The sequence below is a fragment of the Canis lupus genome, chromosome 24, assembly GCF_048164855.1.
Source record: "Canis lupus baileyi chromosome 24, mCanLup2.hap1, whole genome shotgun sequence".
NCBI classification, from domain to species: domain Eukaryota; kingdom Metazoa; phylum Chordata; class Mammalia; order Carnivora; family Canidae; genus Canis; species Canis lupus.
This window is the reverse complement of record NC_132861.1, coordinates 7761743-7779424: the sequence shown is the minus strand read 5'-3', so window position 1 is coordinate 7779424 and position 17682 is coordinate 7761743. Positions and strand designations below refer to the sequence as shown.

The window sequence follows — 17682 nt, the reverse complement described above, 5'->3', positions numbered from 1 at the left end:
TCCTATTTAAGGCTTCGAATGATGACAGAGAGCTGGTAAATTTACCCTAACAAAAAATTCTGCTCTTTTTGATGAAGCAATGGAAGCTCTTTTAAGAAGCCAATTTTCATAGTCCAGAATCATTCTCTAATTAAAAATCTACACCATGGTAAAAGTCGAATGGTCAAAATATAGTCTATATTGTTATATTATTTAGCCAGAAGGAATCTCATTTTGTAGGGAGGGAAGCTTATTAACTTCAATGGTTTTTCTAAAAATTTGTTATTTTATCATGTGCAAGGTTGAAAAATGCAAAATGTCATATTAAGATAGCTGCAAGTATTTAGAATGCAAAGGTCACCATCTTACTCAGATTTAGAGTGTGGTTCCAGCATTTTCCTCTTCTGTTTCACTGGGACTTTTATTCAGCACTGAAAAAGCCATTCATTTTGTAAAGGTTAATTCACAACTCTGGGTTTGATGAAGTGCTTTGCCTATATCATCTGCATTTTAACACTGCAAAGGTGTCAGTCAAACCCTCTTTCCTGATCAGAACTGGTCTCCCTGTGAGACAGGGAAAATCCACCTTTCCTTCCTTGGCTCTATCTTCCCACAGAATTTGACTAGGGATTATATCACATAGATTACATTCCTCTTTTTTCCCTAGTCAATGGGTAGACAGAACTGTTGCCTTTTATTTCATGAATTCACTTTTCCTTTTAGCGTTTGCCTTTCAAAGTGTCACAAGTTAATGGCTGATATAAAATAATTGTAACCTTCTCTCTTCATATATCCTGGTGGGCAAAAAAAAAAAAAAATCCATTTTCTTTCTTTCTCTTCTTTCTTTCCCTCCTTCCTTCCCTTCTTTCCTCTTCTTCTCTTCTCTTTCTTCTCTTCTCTTCTCTTCTCTTCTCTTCTCTTCTCTTCTCTTCTCTTCTCTTCTCTTCTCTCTCTTCTCTTCTCCCCTTCTTTCTCTCTCCTCTCCTCTCTCCTCCTCTCCCTTTCTTTCTTTCTTTCTTTCTTTCTTTCTTTCTTTCTTTCTTTCTTTCACTGGACAATTTTAATTTGATTTCTCATACCAATAGGGAGCAGAAACATCTCAGGCACTGCAGGATCTCTCTTTACTTAGAGTACCTATTTCTAAGTACCCAGGTTAGGACTTCAGTGGTGCTCATTCATGTACAGGGGTAGGGAAGACCCTGACTATTGCCACATCCCATTGCTGGCTTAGGTGTCTGCATTCTTATCCACTTCTCAGCAGTCTGTTGATGCAGGTCACTAGTGTTGCCTCCATGTCTCATTTTAAGGCCTCTCTATGGCCACCAGTTCCTGGTGTCATATCCACACTGTTCTTGGTTGTGCCAATAATGATGTTCCTCACTTCACATAAGGGTTTGTGTAGGGCCTTCAATATTGTCTCTGGGCTATGGCCCAAGTCCAGCATGAAGATGTTTCTTCTGCCCTCGGATTCATTGTCCAACAGCCTAGGGCTTACCATCTAAGTGGTATCATTTGAGCTGGGCTACCCCATCCCTAGCATGGGATAGAGAATATCTGCCATATTTTGCCTTTCTAGCATCTAAGCCTCTTTTGATTTGGGGAAAATCCTCCATTGCATTCACCTCTGGAGAGCACTAATTCATTACTTTCCTTTACAGAAGATAAAAGAGTTAAGTAATCTCACTCTATAGCTAACATAAGAGCACAGGACACAGCCTTAGTCATTTAAGTGTCCACCTTGTGGTTCCCACTGCTTTGTCTTTGCTGGTTTGGGCATGTAAATCTTTAAGTGTCCATTAATTCTGTGAGGCACCTCCTTTTTTCTGTTTGAATAACCAGAATCAGATTCTCTTTTTTAGGGCAGGCTGAAAGATGCTTGTAGCCTGAGGTGCCCAAGCAGATGGACCAGAGACCGCCTCAGAGAATTCTTGCATATGTGTGTTTGGGAAGCAGTAGAATATTTATGAAGCCAGACATTCTCAGCACAGGTTATTGGCATAAAGGGCCCTGATACTGGAACAGGGACCTGCCAAGGTTGGTACCTGAAGATTAGACAAGAAAAAAGACCCATCAGAGGTTGGCAGTGTGTAGCAAGGACAACACCTGCTAAGTAGACACTCCTCCCCATGTCTCATTATTATAGGCACCTCATCCTCTAGATGCCAATCAAAAGGAAAAGCTTAATGAGTGATCTTGAAAGAATGTGGGCTTGAAATAGAAATTAAATTCAGTTATAACTTAATTAAGTTAAATTTCTTGTATAATGAACTTGGTACTAAATGACATATATACTAGAAAGAGTAAAGCCAACTCAATTCAGAGAAAACAGAAGAGTTAGTTTATATACACTAATATACACTAACCTTTCGCCAATGCATTTATTTATAATTTCAGCCTGCCTACTTGCACAAGGGATTTGAGGCAGCTGAGCCTTGCTTGACATTCTAATGAGGCAGGAGCCCCATGAATCACCCCTGCCTGCCCACAGCACTGTTCATTAGAGGCTGAAGAGAGGCACTGGGGCTGCTCCAGGCAGAGAGAGCCTGACGCAACCATTAAGTAGCTCTGCAGTGACTCCCCCGACCCCGATCATTAGAGCCAGGCTGCAGCCACAGAAACAGAAACTGCTCACAACCTGAGAGTTTCATCTCCCAGGACCTTCTCTCCTCACGGCTTTATGTCAATAGATTGAAGTTCATTACCTTTCAAAAACACCAGCTTAGTCTGTTAGTGATAATAGGAGTTTTCAATCATCCAAGGGGGATGTGAAGGTACATCAAACAAGCTTTACATAAACAAAAGGATTTTACACAGGACTCCTTCCTATTACAGGGACTTCAGAACTCACTGGGAAAGGAAACCTGTTGGATGTGATATTGAGCGGTAGACCAAGATGGTATATGGTGTAGAAATGTATATGTGAACAGACTACTTTGTTTCAACAAGCACAATAATAGTAATCATTTGTGGCTGACACTATACTAAAAACCTCACACTTGTCTCAGATGTCACATGGACACTTAGTCTGCTTCTGAGCCTGCTTCTTCAGAACTGTAAGCCCCATGGCCTAAGTGTTGTCCACATCCTCCTAAGATTTTAGGAACTCATGTGGTATCATAGTCTCAGGGCCCCCATTGGATGTGGAGGAGTAAATAAATAGGTGGACAAGAACCTGACAGATATACGTTTTTAAATCCCATTTTGAGTCTTTTACAAAACAACATACCAAAGATCTTTAGATTTTCACTTTAAAAGTTTTAGGAAGAGCTGATTTAGGAATAAGACAAAGATAAGCAATAAACATATACGTCTTAGGAGACAGGATCTGTGACAGTGGGTCACCCCAGGGATTCATGCAAGACATGTCATATTTTCCACTGCCATAAATGTTATGGAAGGAAAGCACACAGCAAAATCTTCAACCTTGCATTTGATGCTAATCTTTTAGGGTGAAATACTGAGTTCAAGGTAATGTCTAATAAAATCTCTTAAGGCTCTAAGAGGGCAAAAGCAAAACTTAAGTTGAAGTTACTTAGCAAAACATTTATTACTGAGCACCAGCACCAGCTGGGTGTGAAGTATCACTGTAATTGATTTGGGGCATTCCAAAATGAACGAGATGTGGTCTCTGGTCTCACAGAGAGTCTCAATCTGGGAGTGGAAATAAATCTGAACATAAGGTATTCTGAGAATGAATGAAGAGTTGGGTAATGTTGTAGGGATCTAGAGAGGTTCGAGTGTAGACTGAGTTTAGAAAAAGCAAATATAAGGGTTCTGAAATGGGGTTTTAGTGCTGTAACCTGAAGGCACTGATTTAAGATCCTATCCTAGGTGGTCATATCCTGAAAGAGAAGACTGTGGTAATAACCTATGTTTTTGGCTAACTTCCTAAGAAGTCCCTCTCATTCTTAGGAGCAACAGAAAGTTAAAATTTTTATTATGGTGATTTGTAATCTTGACATATATTATACTTACTTGGGTGTTAAAAAAATGGAGCATAGAACTTGGACCCATCTCCAGAGATTTTTATTTAATTCGCCTGAGGTGGGGCCTGCTTGGCACATAATATTTAATAATATTATAATAATTACACATTAATTCTAATGTCCTTCCCAAGTGAGTGTAAGGGTGAGGGATCAAGACCCCGGACTTTGGCTGATGACCAAGATATGAACTTGGTTTTGCCACCGAGAGGCTGTGTGACCCTGGGAAATTGCCTCTCTGTGCTTCAGCTTCTTCCTCTGTAAAATGAAATAAAATGATAATTAAATGTATCTGACACCAAAACATATATCCCAAATTTGATCCTGCAAAAACATCAGACAGCCCAGGGTGTGATTCTGGAGTCCCTGGATCAAGTCTTGCAGTCTTGCATCGGGCTCCTCACAGGGAGCCTGCTTCTTCCTCTGCCTATGTCTCTGCTTCTCTCTTTGTCTCTCATGAATAAATAAATAAAATCTTTAAAAGAAAAAAAAATGGGGCAGCCAGGGTAGCTCAGCAGTTTAGCACTGCCTTCGGCTCAGGGCATGATCCTGGAGTCCAGGGATCGAGTCCCACGTCGGGCTCCCTGCAAGGAGCCTGCTTCTCCCTCTGCCTGTGTCTCTGCCTCTCTCTCTGTGTCTCTCATGGAAAAATAAATAAAATCTTAAAAAAAAACAACAACAGACTACTAAATACCTGGTGTGCATTCTACTAAAATGCCCATGGCATAAAATGAAAACGCAAGACTTATAAAATATCCCAGGTTAAAGAGCGCTAAAAAGATTTGACAACTGAATGCAATACATGTTTTTGGATTTTCTTTTGCTTTAAAGACATGATTTTGGTAATTGGTGATGTCTAAGTAAGGTCCATATGCTAGGTACCAATATTGTAATCATGTTAATGTCATCATTTTGATAATTGTACTGTGGTTAAGTAACTGAGGATCTTGTTTTTAGGAAAGACATGTGAAAGTAGTTTAGTAGCCATGGCTCTTACAGTACTAAATGCTCTCTGAAGGCAGGAGTCTCAATCAAAATGATATCCCTTTAAGCTTAAAAAGTTTAAACTTTCCACGCTTCAGAATTCCCTCTTTTTGATGTGAGTATGACTGTGTGTGTGTGTGTGTCTGTCTGTCTGTCTGTCTGTATGTGTGTATTCAAGGAAAATTTAGAAATTACTGTTTGAAAGCACAGACTTTGGGGCCAGACTATCAAAGTTTGAATCTTGGCTCTGGAGTGTACTAGGTGCATACTTTTCCCTCCATTTCCTTCTCCATAAAGCAGGCATAATAGCACTTATCTTATGGGACAATTGTGAGCATTTGAGTTAATTTACATAAAGTCCTTAGAACAGTGTCTCACATGTACTAAATTCTTTAAAAATATTAACTCTAATACTCTCTACAGTGGTTATAGAGGTCAGACTTTGTTCTTGGGTTTCAGTATAGTAGAAAATGTGCTATACAAAACCTTTATTCTACCCACAAATTCACTATGACACATTCATTATTGAAGATATAATCCCCATTGGTTTATTGGAAACAAGTTATATGAGTTGTCATGCTTTGAGTACAAAGAAGGAGTTAATATGATACTGATTGGTGAGAATTTCTTTGACTTACCTCTCTTTTTTCTATTTAGGATTATTTGCATTTCTTTGATTCTTCATCTCAAAGCAATATGGTGGCTTCTGATCATGTTTGTACTGATAAAAATATTTTCATCTGAAATTTTATACAAAAGTGGAGATCCTGTGAGATCTCCAGAGAACATAAGGCTCTTGTTGGCCAAGATGCCATTAGTGGAGGCCTGTGGAGAGAGTGGGCTTGCCCTCATTTTAGAGGGAGTTCTGCCCTCTGGTAGAACTCAACATGTGTTGAGCCCCTGAGAGAGAACTCAGAGAAATGATTACAAGAAAGAAAGAAAAAGAAAGAAAGAAAGAAAGAAAGAAAGAAAGAAAGAAAGAAAGAAAAAGAAAGAAAGCCTCTGAAAAAATTAAAAAAGAAAATGAGGATGAGAAGGAGGGGGATTAAAAATCAGGCAACAATGCACCCAGCTTTCCTTGGACAACAGGAGAGCTAAAAGAAGCAAGAGGAGGACGTGGATATTCAGCAGGAATATTTGGGAGACAGGAAGACATAGGCAAAACTCTCAAAACAGAATGTGAGCCTCAGGAGGTCAAGTTTCTGTGCTTTGATGTGACCCTCTGTGGCCTCATCCATGATCTCTCTGTCTCTGGTGAGATTTCCGGCCCACCCTTGTAAATAGACTTTTTTTTTGAAACTTAAGAAATACGGTAAATTTAAGTGAAATGTTTAAGGTGAGCCTTTGTTTTTCTTCCTAACATAAAAAATACATTTTATTGAAATCAAATGCAAATTTCACATAACCAAAAATACCTTTGATGGAATATTTTAATGAAGAAACCTTGGCAATTGCCTTTTTGCACATATCAGTAGTGAATCTGAGTTGAAAATGTGTTTGCTAGGAAACGAGTTCTGTGAGCAGTCATCGGATATTAAAGTTGTTTCAGGATCAACAGTTTTCTTATATAATGTCTTTAAATTTTATTCGCTTCAAGGCAATTTAGACATCAAGCAGACTTGGGATCGAATCTTAGTTCCACCCCTTGTTGCCTGAGAAGGCTGTTAACCTCTCTGAGCCTCAGTTTACTTAACTATGTTAAAGGAACAGTAGTAACTTACAACATTATTAAAACGATTTATTGTAATTACCTGTGTAACATTTCTAGCACATAGTTGTGGTAAGTTTGAATTCTTACACATGGTTACACAGTTAGTTATGGATTGTGTAGTGTGGAGAAGTGGTACACATTTCAGGAGCTGAAATATTGAGAGAATGAATGCACAGAAATAATTCCTGGCACAATAGGCCAGAAATATCTGAGAAGAATGAACACCTTCTCTTTCCTCATTGAGTCAGAAGGGGGAGAGGCCTTCCTGGAGGAACATTGGACTCTCTGGTGTCACCATGGGGAAACCATGATTCCACTGGTAAATAAGGAGGGATCTATTTAACTGAAAAATTTACACCAAAAAGGGGGTTTTGTGTGGAGGGGGAGACAAGGGAAGTAATGGAGTTCAGAGCTAAGCTGATTGAATAGTCAACACAAGGGTGAGGAATTTGGTAGCTCAGGTTCAGATATGAATAATATCTGTTGAGGACCCCATGCAATCTGGAACTGAACTGGAGGCTTTAGTGTGGCTCTTATGTAATTCTCCCATCTTGAAGTCATTGCCCAGTGTACTAATTAGAGAGTTGGGATCCAAACTTCACAGAAGAGAGAATATATTATTATTTTGTTCATTTGGTCATTCAATCATACATTTACTCATTCTCAAAACATTCATAAGACAACTACTACTGTCACCAGGGACTGCCTAACAAGCCACAATAATCCCATTTTCTACCCCTGCTTCCAGGTGCAGCCTGCCTCCAGAATCTAAGGTGGGGTGTCAGAAGCCACAAGCTCCAAGTAAGCCTCTATGACCCACTTGTTGACAGGTTTGATCCAATTTGGACACCATGCTAACCCTCCAGATGACCTCGAGATCATTACCATCTGACTATAATAAAACACACACCTACTAGCACCTTGACAGATCTGATCATGCATATTCATGAGAAGAAAAAGGTGGCACTCTGATTCCAGGAAGCCTCTTCCTCCCTACCAACCAAAACTCCAAGTCTTCTTGCTTCTTGGCCCGTTAATTACCTTAACCCCATGAAACCGTGACCATGAGACCTAACTGGGGAGAAGGTACCTTTAGAGCAGGAGCTCCCTCTCCATTCCCTGGTCATTGAATAAATTACCTGCCTGCCATCAAATATTGTCTGTGGTTTGGCTGTTTGGTGAACAGTATTGAGTGGGAAAAGAACCTTCTACTATGGTAACACTGCATGCTAAGCAAGTTGTTAAAGGATGGGGCACAAGAATGTTCAGGACATTGTCCCTTCCCTCAAGGACCTACCATACAGGTAGAGGAGACCAACACATGTAACTGTCTCAGTTTTCCATCACTCAAACTTGGGACTCTTTTGAGAAAGTGTATCAGCTAGGCTGAAAGTTCACATGTAAGCAAGTCAGAACCTTATTCCTCTTTCATGCAATAGTTGGAGGTAGACAATCCAGAGTTAAAATGATAGTTCCATTCTGTGAGTCCTCTAGAGAATGAGGATTCCTCTCTGTTGACATTCTACCATCACTTGAAGATTAAATTCTATCTACATTTTAAGCAGTAGGATGGACAAAGAGGAAAGAAAATGCATATTGTTCTCCATTTAAGGACACATCTAGGAAGTTGTACACATTACTTATACTTACACCTCACTGACCATTGTTAATCCGAGGCTCATACCTGGCTACAAGTGAGGCTACAAAACATAGACACCATGTGCCCAACTACAGATCAGAGGTTCCATTATTGAACAAGAGAAAAGCAGCATCAGTCTCTTCAACTGGGAGTTGGTGGTGGTATGAATCCGGTTTTGACACCCTTCTGATTTGGATATCTCTACCCTTACCTTCCTCCATAACTTATTAGCACACTGTCTTCTGCCAGCCTTCTCTGAAGCTTTGGAGGAAAGACAACATATGGCAGAGAGTATGTTGAACTCCATGTTAAATCTGACTTTTCCTAAAGCCCAGTAAAAAATATCACCCAATATTTTAAGCCCCTCCCTGGTTGGTTAAACATGCAACTTTTGATTTCAGCTCAGGTCATGATCTCAGGGTGATAAGATCAAGCCCTGAGATGGGCATGGAACCTGCTAAAGAGGCATTAAGAAAAAAAAAGATTTTAAGCCCTTCTCAGATGCACTCCAGCTGCCAACCTTGTTCTACTGCCCCTAGAGTTCTCCTTACTCCATGAGGGCACCTGCCTTTACAAGCTTCTACAGAACAAATCATCTCCTGAACTTCTGGAAAGCCCTACTCCTTCATAAGAGTTGATTTGGTCATCTCATTGTCCTCCAGGCTTGTCACTCTCCCTTTACCCCCAGACAATGGAATACATTTTCTAATCTAAGAATCATATTTCTCCAAGTCTGAGTTATGGAGGTTGTAGATGAGGTGGTGGTGCTCAAGAACTAGGATTGGAGTAGCTTTTGAAACACCTTGGGGGTACCCCTAAAAAATTGAGTCTACTGAGCTCCACTGGTTTGCTCTCTTGCTCTCTCTCTGTCACTCTCTCTGTCCCTCTGTCTCTGTCTCTGCCCTTCCCCCTCCCACACACACTTCCTTCCAAGGGCAAACCTGAATTCTCAGAGACCAAACAGCTTAACCAGTAGATGCAAACTTGATTACTTCTTGAGGGAAGTACATGAATGAGTGAAGCATGTTAGATGGAGAATTTGGCCAAATGTGCCATATGTACCTTGTCCTAATGATGCGGCCCACATCTAGCTCCTAAGGATTCTGATCATATGGGTCAACATTTTCATCTCCTGTGTTTTGTTTTTGTTTTTTTTGTACAAAGGACACTGGAAATCAACCTTTTTTTTTTTTTTTTTTTCCAGATGACAATTCCAGGTTTTCAAAATCTTGGCACTGCATTAAAAAATGTAAACATTGTATAACAGATCTACTGGGTTGGATCCCACTTAAATGCAACCAGGAGCCTCCAGTTTGAGACTTCTTTAGTGAGCACTGAAAGAAACATTTCCTTAGCTGGTTTTGGTAGCACCACAGATAGCATTCAAATTTTGGTGAGTGTCTAGCATTATCTTCCAGAGCAATGTGAGTTCCTTCTTTCATTTCTGTCTCTTTTCAAAATGTACCTACTTGAGCAAAGTAAGTAATACTCAAAATGTACCTACTTGAGTAATAAGGCAGGGAATAATTTCTAGCTATAGACTTATTATGACTATACCTTTAACTGCAAAGATCGTGGGAGAACTTGTGGACTTACCACCTGCAGGAGCCTGATTAAGTAAATGGACAGGATGTTACCCTACTCCTCAGTCTCTGTGTAGGAAGGGATCATTCTTTTTTCCCCTTTAGATCAGGTGATTACAATATGGTGTGGAAAACAGCTGGGGCAGCACTATCTCCACAGCATTCTGTCTTGGTCCCTAGAAAACTCTTAGCTTCCCACTAGGATCTTCACCTTGCCTTTAACATTTTTTTTTTCTTTCTGGATGTGCCTTAGAAGCCATGATACCCTGTTCTGAGTTTGGCTTTATTCTAAGACAATAGGAAACAACGTAAGATTTTTAAGTGGAGGAGTGATATAAACAAAAATGAATCTGGAAACTGTCTAAGTTGACCTGGGAAGGAGAGAAACTGGATTCAGGGAGACCAGTTAGGAGTGATTATAATAGGATTGGTGTTGAGACACTGAAGTGGATAAGTGGCAGTGGAAAAGGACAGAACAGAGCAGACGCAAAGATAATTTGGAGACAGATTCTAATTTTTTTGCAATTGTCTTTAGAAGTAAGACACAGATTTCAAGCCTGGGTGACTGGGAGGATGGCTGTCACAGAAACAAACCAAATTATTAGCAATATGTGTTTCTTGGCTTATTAAATTTTTATATTGATTTTCTTCCTTTAAAAATAGCTTTCAGAACGATCAATTGATACTGACTATATTTTCTATAGGTTTATAATTTTTGTTCTGCAGGATTCCGAGGACTTTATAAGCACTATCTCATTAATTCTCCTGAAAACTTTGTGAGGTGGGTTTACAAGACCCCATATACAGAAGATGGCTTTTTAAAAAAATTATTCTTGACTATCTCTCATTCTCACTATGATCTTTTAGAATCTCAATAGCAATGAGTAGAAATTATGCTTGGAGTATACTGTGTTCCCAATTATTATCAATAGAGTCTAATTGCAAACATGTGTTTATTTCAGCTGGGATTATTGTCTGGTTGATTACAATGGAGAATCTGAATGACAGCATCTGGCATAGTTCTTTTATATGACTCTTATATGAACATATTTTATATAACTGGAGAGTTATATGAGACCTCTCAGCCACATCATCCTTTATAACTACTTTTATTTAACATGTGACCCACTAGGATAGAAGGAGGTCTGTACCACAAATAGCAATGGCTCTAATATCTCTATGGGCTCATCAACACAAGCTGCATTGATAGTCAAACACCAGTTTCTTAAAGTAGCAAGCTAGTTCCAACTACCTATCACTGTGTAACAAATCATCCCCAAATTTAGTGGTTTAAATTATTAATCTGCAATTTGGGCAGGGCTTAGAAGGTATGGTTTGTATTTACTCCATGCAGTGTCAGCTGGGATGGCTGGCTGTGGGTGGAGGATCCATTTTTAAAATGGCTCTCACACATAGCTGGCAAACAGGTTTTGACTGTCAGATGGAAGCTCAGCTGGGGCTCCTGGCTGAGGTCTTAGAGTCTCTTGGGTTTCCTTGAAATAAGAGCACTTGAGTCCAAAAGTAAAAATTCCAAGAGACAGAAAGTGGAAGCTGCCAGGATCTTGAGGCTTAGGCCTAGAAGTTGTCACTTGTCACTTCCCATTGTATTTTATTGGCCAAAGCAGTCATAGAGCCTGGTAAGACTCAAGGAAATGGGGCATAGGCTACACTTCTTCATAGGAAGAGTGTCAAAGACTATGTGGCTAAATTTAATTTGCTGTAATGAAAATTACTTTAGACAGGTTGAATGAATGATAGTCTTGTTTGGCATCTCTGAATTCAAGGGTGATAAATTTCAATGGAGGCTAATAATTCTGGATTCCTATTTTTAAGATTTTATTTATTTATTTGAGAGAGAGAGAAAGCATGAGTCAGGGGCCACGGAAGGGCAGAGGAAGAGGGAGAAGCAGGCTTTCCACTGAGCAGGACCGGCTTGATCTCAGGACTCCAGGATCATGACCTGAGCCAAAGACAGACACTTAGCTGACTAAGCCACCCAGGTTCCCCTAATTCCGGATTCTAAGAATACACATTTTTTTTCTTAGTCTCCATTCACCTTCTTCATATACTATCATTTATCTCTGGGTTCTTATATCTCCTCAAGTGCTTTTTTCTTTTTTTAACCTTTGGTTTATTGTATGTGCTTTCCCCACTTCTGCAGCCTAGCTACCAATTCTTCTGCAAAGTTCTCTTGAGTTTCCAAACTAAAGTGTCCCTTTCAGGTGCCTCCATAGTTTTTGGCTTCATCTTATCAACAGAATTATGATAGCACATTGGAGCCTGACTGGTGCTCTGGCTTCCCTTATAGACTGTAGTTTTTCTGAGGGAAGGTAGTCCCTCTTGTTCATTTTGGTATCCCCAGCACAGAAGATTGTTCCTGGACAATAGATACTCAATACATATTTGCAGAATGGTTGATCCACATTCTGCCCTCAATATATGCATTCTTGGAATAATCTACAATTATCATGGACTACGGCATGATATTTGATACTGTTAGAATTCACCCTCAACTTCTCCTTCTCTTAACTGGAGATACTAGGAGTTATGTGCTGTCAAATCTGAAAGAATGAAAGGAAATGTCATGTAAGTCCTATGAGAGGTGGTGATAAATGAAGCCAGATGAACAAAAGCACTATTATTTGTATTAAAGATTATTCTTTCCGTGATGATTGTGTTAAGACTATATTTAGCAGGGTATTTCTCCACGGTTTTATATGTAAAGAGGAGCTATACAAAGCAGCAAGGACATTAACTATGCCTCATTCATCTCCATTGGCCCCTGGACAGTTTGAAGCAGGATATATACGCCACACTCCAAATTGATAACAGGTGTCTGATTCCAAATAAATGTCACCAGTCCTGCACTTAATGCATTGTAGCAGAACATGATGAAATATTAGCAGAGTGTAGTAGTGTGTACTGGAAAGCAGAATGAACATGGGATTTGGTAACACTGTCTTAACAATTGAATATGCAGTGAATGTTAATCTTGCTTATTAAGCACAGGAACAGATGAACCAATGAAATCTTGTATTAGAAGCTGTGGGTGAGGGGCACTTGGGTGGCTCAGTCAGATAAGCATCTGCCTTCAGTTCTGGTCATGATCTCAGGGACCTAGAATCAAGCCCCAGGTCCCTGTTCAGCTGGGAGTCTTCTTCTCCCTCTCCTTATCCCCCTCCCTCCTTGATTGTACTCTCTCATGTGTGTGCATGCCTTCTCAAATAAATGAATGAAATCTTAAAACAAAAACAAAAACAAAAACAAACAGAAGCTGTGGATGTGGTATATTGTTTTCTATTTCAGACAGTTAAGAGTCATTGATCATTGATCACTCTGGGAGAGGCCCTTGCTCAGAAGTGAGAGAGCCTGACTATGAAATTAGGCCTCTAAGGGGTGATGATTTCATTTAACCTCAAAACATGCATTGAGCTGTAAAGATGCTAGTCAACTGTGCTAGGTGACAAGTGGGCTACAAAGAGAATACAACATTATGCCTCCCTTGAAGGATCTGTGGCCAGTGGATGGGCATGAAGGCAAGAGTCAAGAAAAAGGTGGAGAAAGGGAGTGTGGATAGCCTCAGAGTCTGAAACAGGCGAGGTCTAGAAGCTGGATGTCTTTTCTCTAAGTCTTTGGATGGGTTACTAAAACTCTGTGAGCCTCAGTTTCCTCATCTGTAAAAGGATGTTGATTACACAATACCTACTTCCAGAATATTATTACAAAAATGAAATAGAGAAGAGGAGTGAGGCAATAAACTCCAAGAGTGTAGAAGGCAACTCCCAGTCTGTTTCATTTTACCATTGTTATTTGCTGAACATATTACAGTGATTAGTGATTGTTTTGTCACTACACGTTGAATGAAAATGCTTAAGCACAGTTCTTGGCACATATTAAGAATTCAATAAATGTTCACCATTAAGCTAGATGGGAGTATTACATAGTCATGGTAACATAAGAGCTAAGTAATTGTAGCAGTGGTTGTTGCCGATAATAGTAATAACAATAGTGTCATTGGTCATGTTTAACTATGGACACATAAAATGAATAGACAAATAGCAAGATATAAGGCTAAAAGGATAAGTTAACTATGTTCCTGGTGGGAGTGGAGGAGCTTTAGTACCCCGGTGAGTAGTTAATCCTTCATTCACAAGGAAAGGCTGCTTTTGAAAACTTCTAAGTAAGGAGGCACACTATGGCAACTGTGGGTAAGATGGACTACAGGATGGAAATTTCTTTAAGATCTCTGGACTTGAGTTACAGAGGTCCAGGTAGGATTGGTGCTGAGCTAGACTAGAGGGAAGAGAGAGATGGAGAGGAGTGAAGAAGTAAGTGAGGGAATTCAGAGGTAGAATTGATAGCAGTGAGTTGTATAGATGCAGTATGGGAGAAGGAAGTACCAAATGACTTGAAACCTCAGGGACTAGAGTAGATACTCATATTGGGATGATTATTTTGGTTCAGCATATATTTGTGTTTGTACCACTGGTGGAATACCAAGTAAGAAATGGGCCTTAGGCAATTGAAACTTCATCTGTGGAGCAGCAAAAGGAAGTTGGTAACAAAGTTGAAGAGTTGCTTTTTAAGGACAAGAGAACTAAAGTTCAGGTAGTAGATGAGGTTGCTATGAGAAAGGGGGTACAGGGGAGAGGATCACAGTGAAGAAGTCAGAGAAGAGCTAATCTGTGAATAAGGAACAGCTTGTGACGTAGAAGGAGGAGTGAGAGAGGTAGAAGAATGAAGGAAGTCCATGACACCCCATTATGAGATAAGGTCTAGCCATTTTGGAAAATTGAGAACTGAAAGTTGTGTTCTGCACTGTAGAAGATGGCAAAGAGCGGTGATCTATTTTTAGAAACAAATGTCATCTCAACTGTGTTACTATTTGGTGGCCACCCTTTGAAGCTCTCTTGTTAATCCACAGCTTTTCCCAGCTCCACAGCTGACATCTCAGTGTAAATGTCCATTTCAATGCATTGAATTACAAGTAAAAGAATATCACAATGAGAATGAATTAAATCATAAACCAATGAATTGCTTACTAAACAATTCATGGTTCATGAATACTGAGTTCATGGTTCAGTAATGTTATCAGTGACTTTATCTTTCTGCCCTTTCATCCTCAGTGTGTCCACTATGCTTCTCCTAGCCTCAAAATGTGTATTGTCTGTGCCTCCAAGAATCACATCCTCAAGCAGGAAAGAAAATTAAAGCACAAGAATTTTTTTTTAATGCCATTCATGCATCTTAATCAAAGGAAAAAAAAACTTTCCTAAAAGCCCTAGCAGGGGATCCCTGGGTGGCGCAGCGGTTTGGCGCCTGCCTTTGGCCCAGGGCGCGATCCTGGAGACCCGGGATGGAATCCCACGTCGGGCTCCCGGTGCATGGAGCCTGCTTCTCCCTCTGCCTATGTCTCTGCCTCTCTCTCTCTCTGTGACTATCATAAATAAATAAAAATTAAAAAAAAAAAAAAAGCCCTAGCAGATTTTCCTTTACATTTTATTGTCCAGATCTAAGTCATATGCCAACCCCAAACCAGCCTTTGGCAAGGGGAAAATAGATGGTCATGCCTGGCTGAGAGTTCAACCAATCACAATGGATTCTGCCCTGGGCACGCTGCTGTCCAAACAGGATCAGGCCTGAATTAGTGAGGAAAAAGTGATATGAAAGTTGGACAGACACCAAACAGTGTCTATATAAGAGGATGTAAAGTTAGAATTCTGTGTGTTGAGAAAAAAAAGACATAGGTCTACCATGTATTGGAACCTGGCCAAATGCTCCATTCCAGCAGAAGATACTATAAACATAAAGATATACAAGGGTCTTTTGAAGACGACCTGGATATATCTGAGAGGAAGAGCATTGCTTTATCTTTTATTAACATTATTCATTCTGCCTAATTAATAAGAATAATTTCCATATTTGCCTAAAACTGTATATTACCCTCTTTCCAGCACTTAGAATCATATAACCTTAGCTTTGCCCCAGATAACTCCATGATGGGCATGCAGAAACCCAAATGAACACTGTGACCTTACCAGTTCCACCTCCTGCACAAAGAACAGGACTTCCAAATCTATGGCATTGTTCACTCTATTTGGCTCTTTGCTCAGAATCAGAAAAGCATCACCTTTGTTCTATATGTCACCTTTGTTCTCCCCTCCCCTCCCATCTTTCATCCTCCAGTTTTTGCTTTGTCTAATACTAACAATATCAATTATTGGTATTGGCTCATGTTTTTAAAATAGTAATAGGCAATACATCTAAATTGTCTCCCTATGTTTCCATCAAGCTTAAGAGATGCCAACCCACAGGTCACTGAGGTTGGTCTCTGGCCATAGACCTAATGTTTAAGTTTAGATCCCAGTAGATCCAGATCCTGGCTTTGTCATAATGAAGCAGTGCTAGCAAGTATGGGGCTATGTAGGCTGCCCTGTCCTAAGTTACAAATGAAAAGGGAGTTAGAAATTAAAATGGAAAAAGAGAAACACATCTCCACAGATTTCAGCCCAGGTTATAGCTGAAGTCATTTATATAATGAATAACTGTTTTACAGTAATAAGAGTTAAAGCATGTTAAAACATAAGTAGCTGGGGAAAGCAGAATTTCACCCTTATTAGCCATTAATGCATTAGCATGAGTTAGTTTGTCAAATTATCAAGTTGGTCATTTAGTTAGTGTAGAGAAAGAGAAGCTAAGAAAGAACAAAAAGCTAATTCCATCATTTTACAGTTATGCCTGCGCATGTCCTTAGACTAGATTACACAGTGTTGGCAAAACCCCACTGAATTCTACCTTCCTGTGCTCTAGCCTAAAGATGTCCAAAGGTCATCCACCCCGAGGTCCGGATGAAAGGCCTCTTTACGATCACCTGTCCCCTCACTCAATACAGAAAATCTCTCTTCTGAAATTCCAGGAGACATTATTTACATCTTTCTCATGACATTTATAACCATCTACTTTGCATGATGATTATTTGTTTATATTGTTTCTTTATATACATTATTTGCATATACAAACTATTATTTGTTTATATGTATTATGTGCTCGAAAGAATAACCACCACGAACAGAATCTGCATGTGATCCTTTTTCATCTTCATAATGTCTTGAACAGTCCCTTCATATGTGTGTGCTCAAAATACATTTATTGATTGACTAAATAAATTATATTTAGAGCTCTACTCACATGTCAATTTTAATTTCCTTGGCTTTATTCCTTTTATGATTTCTTTAGCAGTCCACTTTGAAGTCATAGTCTAAAGGAGATTTAGATTGTGGGCAGAGCAAACAAAAAGATTATAAATTTTCTTTCCCATTCATTTCAAATTGTGATGTGTGAACACACATACACATTATGCAGTAAAAAAAAAAAAAAACCTTGAAAATGATCTTGGCTTCCTCTTCTTCATTTCTGAACACCTGTATTAATATCTATTCATGAAACAGAGGCAGCAGGTAGAAGTTCATGTAGTGCCTCCCCCACCACACTGACTCACGGTGCAGATGCTGGGTGTTCCAAAGTCCCCATCTGTATTGCCTTTCAGGAAAAGCATACGTGGCTCTCCCTGTTATAAGACAGATGGTCTTTTTCCTTTCTTTCTATATTATAGTCTATGATTTCGGAACTGTAGAAGCTGGTAAAATTCAGGAGGGGACTCTTCCGTTGAATGATAAGAATATTTCCTATGTTAACTCAGAGACAAACCCCTCAAATCCTTTATGGGATTAAGATTTTAATTTCATTATTACACAGGGGTTCTAAAGAATTTTATTCACTCTGGGTAGCATTCATTTTGCAATT

General features: G+C 39.6%; 2 long non-coding RNA genes across 5 annotated transcripts in view; one reads left to right on the top strand and one right to left on the bottom strand.

Moving 5' to 3' along the window:
• The window catches only part of LOC140615700 (uncharacterized), a 141037-nt gene extending 125734 nt beyond the window's left edge, over positions 1–15303 (top strand). For 2 of the 4 annotated variants that reach the window (XR_012016175.1, XR_012016173.1), the window contains 3 exons: positions 7406–7458; positions 9501–9689; positions 15006–15303. This is a non-coding gene — a long non-coding RNA (uncharacterized lncRNA). Of the gene's footprint in view, positions 1–7405; positions 7801–9500; positions 9690–15005 lie in introns of those variants that run through there. The other 2 variants (XR_012016172.1, XR_012016174.1) reach the window with 1 other exon arrangement.
• The window catches only part of LOC140615701 (uncharacterized), an 82409-nt gene that overhangs the window by 19440 nt on the left and 45287 nt on the right, over positions 1–17682 (bottom strand). The window lies entirely within an intron of this gene.